Source organism: Vombatus ursinus, unplaced genomic scaffold, assembly GCF_900497805.2.
Source record: "Vombatus ursinus unplaced genomic scaffold, bare-nosed wombat genome assembly UNPS02000582.1, whole genome shotgun sequence".
Taxonomy (NCBI): domain Eukaryota; kingdom Metazoa; phylum Chordata; class Mammalia; order Diprotodontia; family Vombatidae; genus Vombatus; species Vombatus ursinus.
This window is the reverse complement of record NW_020940360.1, coordinates 18073202-18079143: the sequence shown is the minus strand read 5'-3', so window position 1 is coordinate 18079143 and position 5942 is coordinate 18073202. Positions and strand designations below refer to the sequence as shown.

General features: G+C 43.9%; 1 pseudogene; it reads right to left on the bottom strand.

The window, feature by feature from the left end:
• Positions 1–3582: 3582 nt before the first annotated feature.
• On the bottom strand, positions 3583–5702 carry LOC114039143 (annotated as a pseudogene).
• Between the last annotated feature and the right edge of the window lie 240 nt (positions 5703–5942).

Sequence of the window (5942 nt, the reverse complement as noted above, 5' to 3'; positions counted from 1 at the left end):
AATAAGCAAGCAAAATTCAATCTAATTTAAATGAATGTTTTCTTCCATCCAGGCCTCACAGTCAGACAGACAGCAGATAATGAGCTGGCCTCAATGTCAGCAAGGAAAAAAAAAAGTAAGATGTGAATTCAAATTCTTCTTGGGATATATATTGGCTATGTGACAGAGCAAATCAGCTCTCAGTAAGTTGGTTCCCATATATTACCTAGTATTATGCTTATTTGTTGCATTCAGTCCCCTAGTCAGTCAATCAACATTTTTAAGCAACTACTATGTGCCCAAGTATTGTACTAAGTACTGGGGATAAAAAGAAAAGAAAAAGAAAACATCCCTGTTCTCTAGCAGCTTGTAGTCCAATGGGTGAGACAACATGAAAACAACTATACAAGATAAATACAGGAAAAAATTAGGGAAAGTTCTGGAGAGGAAAAGAAGGAAAGGAACCAAAGACACAATCACAAAGACATAACCTTGAGGAAGAGAAGGAGGAAAAGGAACCCGTTCCACTTCAGGCAACTTTCTAAAACTTAGAATTGTGGAGCAGGTGTTCACCTACATTGGTGGGAATTCCCTACCTCAGTGAAACCACAGGACTAGCTCCAAACTGACCTCATTTGATTTTTCCTCCTTCTGTATCATCTGTTCTTCATAGGAAGGGAAAAGATTTCTCCTATAGTACTTCTTTTATGTAGTGGATTTTAAGCATGGTATTCACACCATTCATTCATCCAATCACTATGGAGTCAAGCTAGTACTACTATATGATTGCTCAAATCCATTTAGAAGATATAAGATGTTTTTATGCTGGTGGAGTGTCATGGAAAATTAAGCAGTTTGGGCTAGTGAATAGAACTCTGTATTTGAAGTCAAGAGGACAAAAATTAGAGTTCTGCCTCTGACATGAGCAAGGATAAGTGACTTAACAAATCTGAGACTCATTTTTCTCAATCAATTCAATCAACAGCCTTCTATGGAGTATCAACTATGTGGTACAATGCTGATGATATGAAAAGAACATTTTTTTTATTCATTCATTCAGAGAACTTACATACTTCTGGAGGATGGGATACAAGATGTATATACATAAGTATAATACAAGGTAATTTGAAGAGGAGAGATCAGAGAAAATGTATCTGCTGAGGCGATAGTTTAGTGGAGTCTTGAAGGAAGGCCAGAATCCTGAAAGTGGAAATGAAAAGCAAGTGAGCTCTTGCTACTGATGATGGCTTATACAAATGCACAGAGCTTGGAGATTGAATTCTCAATATGAGAAAGAACTAATAGTTCAGCATATGTGGAATGTAAAGTGCATGAAGAATTGTAATGTGACTATTGTTGAAAAGTTATGTTTGAGATACAATGTTAAAGAAGGACCTGGAAAAAACAACAGACTAAGGAGTTTGTTTTTCATCCTATAGGCAATAGGTATTGTAAGTAGGAAGGTGTATGTTGTCAAATGTGTCTAAGGAAGATCATTTCATTATTTATGTGAAGCATAGTTTAGGGAGGGAAGAGACAGGAAGTAGAAATATAAATTAATACAATAATCTAAGCAAAAATTAATTAGGTCCAGAACTTATATTATATTAGTGTGAATGGAAAAAAGGGAACAGATGAGAGAAACTGTGGAGATAGAATTAATGGGAACTGATAATTAATCGAATATGAAGGGTGACAGAAAGTGAAAAATCGATGATGATTCCAAGTTTATGGACATGAACAGGAAGAGGGAAATTTGGAAGAGGGCTGGATATAAGGGGGAAAATGTTTGAATTTCATTTTGGACATGTTGAGTTTGAGAGATAAAGATTAGGCGTGAGGGAATGACCAAAGCAACAAGGTCTTGAAAAAGACTGGAAGGAAGAAATCAGAGGTAGATATAAAGGGATATTATCTTGGTAGTGGGAATAAAAGGGCATTAGATTGTGAGCTCCTCATGGACAGGCACTGTCTTTTGACAACCCTGGTGATTAGCATAGTGCCTGGTACATAGTAGATGCTCGATAAATGCTTACTGACTGATTGACTGGTCCTATCATCCTCAGAGAATAAAGCAAAGTTGTACAATACAGATGAAGATGTAGATTTGATATAGTCTATTCAATAGTAATTTTTTTTTACTATCTATTTCTTTGTTTCTCAGTCATTTTCATTTGTGCCTGACTCTTCATGACCATGTTTGGGGTTTTATTGGCAAAGATACTAGAATGATTTGCCATTTCCTTCTCCAATTCATATTACAGATGAGGAAACTGAGGCAAACAGGATGACTTGCCCAAGGCCACACAGCTAGCAAGTGTCTGAGGCCAGATTTGAACTCGGAAAGATTAGTCTTCCTGACTCCAGGCCTGGCAGTCCATCTGCTGTGCCACCTAGCTTCCTTGTCTCTAGGATTGTTGTTGGTTAGTTGTTGATTGTTGTTCTTCATTCTCAAAGAGGACCAAAATGACAACACTATGTTAGAGTCAAGCAAGTTACAGTGTGTCTGACTGTGGCTGATTAGAACAACACGAGCTCAGAATGCTCTACCACAGGTCAAGCCAAATGGTCCATGTGAAAATTTGGGGTGAATTCTCTAAATTTGCACATGTTCCATTTCTATTGAGCTACTTCAATTCTGCTTTGCTAGTAGAGTACAGCACTTTCTCTGATGAGGGCATGCCATGCTTAGTGGCCTGTGCCAATGTCTCCCATGTCAATCAATTCCAAAGTTTTTTTTTTTACATTTTTTATTTTTATTCTTTGCTTTGGTCTATCCAAAAAAAAAATCCCAATAACCAAAAACTTACAGAGATTATAATCAAACTCTCAGTTATTGCTCTCCTCAGCTTCCCCTACCACTCCCAAGCAGAGCAGTGGGGGAGAATGAAACAGGAAGAGGTAAGAAACTCACACCATACACCAGAGAGAGTCAGTCAAGAGTATGAGTCTGACTCTCCAGGATCAGAGTGGTTACATGGAGAAGTGGGAAGAGAGAAGGGGCTGTGCACTGTGCTCTCCTTATCAGCTAAAAAGCCAAATCAGCATCCTGGAGAGAGAAGCAGAAAGTCTCCCAGAGGGATACAACTTTCTTTCTCTCTCTGGGCTCATTTCATGTGGTCTGTCCCTCTATTTTTCAGAGTCCTTTGAAATAGAGAAACTTTGAGTTTCTGAAGTTTGAGTCCTAAACGCTGGGCTGGGGATCAGAAGGGGACTGGAAAAACCAAATTCAGACATCAGCACAAACCAAAGCTTCCCCAGGGTCCAGACTACCTGCAGTGAGAGTTTGCAAAGGGGGAAAGGTGCTTCAGAGATTGCACCAGGGGCAAGTCATTGAGGTGGAGTAATGGAGAGGTGGTGTATATAGGTATAGATATAGATATAGATATAGATATAGATATAGATATAGATATAGATATCTATACCTATGTATATGAACTCAAAATTAATAAAAACCCTAAAGAGGACAACTTCTTATGGGCGTGGGCAAGTGAAGTCCCAGCCACCCAGTTTGGTCCTCTGTTCAGGTACTTTCTGTCTCAGTCCCTCACCTGGAGTTAACCAGTTAGGGATCAAGAATGATACCATGAGTGAGGAGCTGGACTAGGCTAGTATATGGTCAGCAGTAGGGCGGGGGGGGCCAGAGACCATCACTGTAGGTGTCGATGGGGTAGTCCCCATTCATGTCCATGTGCATTTCCATAGGGTCCAGGGGTCCATCATTCAGGTACATGGAATGGTATGTGGCATCCAGGTCCTCTTGGTAAGGTTCATTAATGTGGATCATGCTCTGGGCAGCCTCCCAGGCAGCCAGGTTATGTTTGAAGAGTGAATTTGTGAGCTCCACAGAAATACGTTTGTGATAATCTGGGCTCTTGTCCTCAGAGATATGGAATAGAATGGCAGCAGCATAGGTTGCAGTGCCCTCATTACGGTAGTGCAAGAGCTCCATGAGCTGGGCTGAGGCCCCCTCAGCATCAGAGGAGTCAGCAGTCTCTCTGTCCTGGGTCAGCTCACACGGTACTATAGCTGCCACCTGCTGAATGTTCTCCACCGATGAGTACAGGAGCTGTACAAACAGAGGGACGCTGTTCAGTCAGAAGATTTCCATGTGGTTCATGGGATCCTGGGCAAGGATGTGCAGGGCACCAGTAAAGCCTACAATTTCCTCCATCTTTACCCCATCCGTGTAGGGCTACTTTGCGCCTGCAGCCACATGGCACTGGGCATCCTGATGGGCCTTGACTAACAATTGACCATGGTGGGGAATGACCACTGCCTCTTGCAGGGGAGCATGGTTGGCAGGATACAAGGCCAGGTTCCTGATTAATCCAATAGTTGCCTTAACCAAAGGTCATTGGTTGGGCTATTTGAGCAGCTTGACAATGGCAGGGATGCCATAGTTGAGGCACACAGAATTCTGGGCCATCTTGGCCTCCAGATGGCGGCTGGTGAGATGACGCAGTGCACAGACAGAAGGTTTGGTGATGTTGTCTTTGTTGCCCACACACAGTATGTCATGGATCAGTGCCTCCGTGCCACTATTCTGTGTCACTAGTGTCTTGTTCTTGCTGTTGTTCCAGGTCAGGTTGGAAAGGGTGCCTGTGGCTCAGGTCAGCACATTCACATCATCCACACTCAGCTGGTTGACCAGGACCTTCAACACACTCTCTAGGCCCTCCTGCTTAGTGGCTGCATTTGAGACGTTATCCAGGGTCCACAGACAGTTTTGCACAAGGCAAGGGCTGTTGCTTGCCAAGGGTTTGCCCAGGCCCTGCATACCACCAACCTCCACAATGGCAGGCTTGCTGCTGGGGCACACAGACAACACCTTGAGCATGTGCTCCAGAGCAGCTTCTCATAACTATAGTTACCCATAATCTGCACCAGGGCCTGGGGGCCCCCATTGGCCAGGATGATGAACTTACTCTCCTGGTTGCCACAGGCAAGTAGCTGCAGGCAATCAGTGGTAATAGACAGGAATTTGGGGTTGTTCTTGTTGAGGAGGAACACCATTTTCTGTTGCCCATCAGTCAGGTGGACAACCATCTTGGCACCCTCTTGATACAGCAGCAGGTTATACAATGTTGTGATGGCAAAGAATAGGACTGATTCCGCTGGAGAACTAAGCATACGGACCAAAGCAAGGATGCCTCCTGACTTGAAGATGGCAAGCAGCCCCTCATGGTGGTGAGAGAGATTGTGCAGGATGCTGGTGTCTAGATCACTGGTACTCTGCATGGTGAGCACAACAACGACCACTAGGTGAGGTGAGCCCATCAGCGCCTGCCGGGATGCTTTCTTCTTTGATAGCTGATTCATGATCATGGCTGCCTTTCTCACCACCACTGGATCTTCATCATTGAGAAGCTTGGTGAGTTTAGGCAGGACTCATGTTGCCAGCTCAGCATCATCCTGGTAGTTGATGAAGTGGACAATGACTGATTTTAATAGCTGTGAGGGCTCGGCTAATCATTACACATTGGTGGCCTGTCCATCAATCTGGGTGGTCAATAGGAGAGAACGGTCCTCCATCATCTCAGGGTACCTGGATGCCCTCACCTGCTGGACCCTTGCCAATGCCATCTGGCATTCTAGATCACCTTTACCACTGACTGATGGCACACAGGTGTGGCCCCAGAGTGGATGCCCGAGTCGTAGGTGTATGCCTGCTGCCACTCTGCCACCTTGATGGGCTGCTCAACCAAGTTGATCACCTCCATGGCAGTTGTTGCACTTGTAGCCAGGGTCCGGGCTAGGGCTGGGCTGGGTTTGGATAGGAGGATCAGCTCTGCTCAGGCAGTGGCTGCTCCAGACTCCGGCTGCACCAATTCCAAAGTTCTTAAGAGAGACCTTGAGAGTGTCCTTATATTGCTTTTTCTCACCACTCTGTGATTGCTTGCCCTGAGTGAGTTCTCCATAAATTAGTCTTTTAGTCAAGCATACATTTGGCATTCAAACAA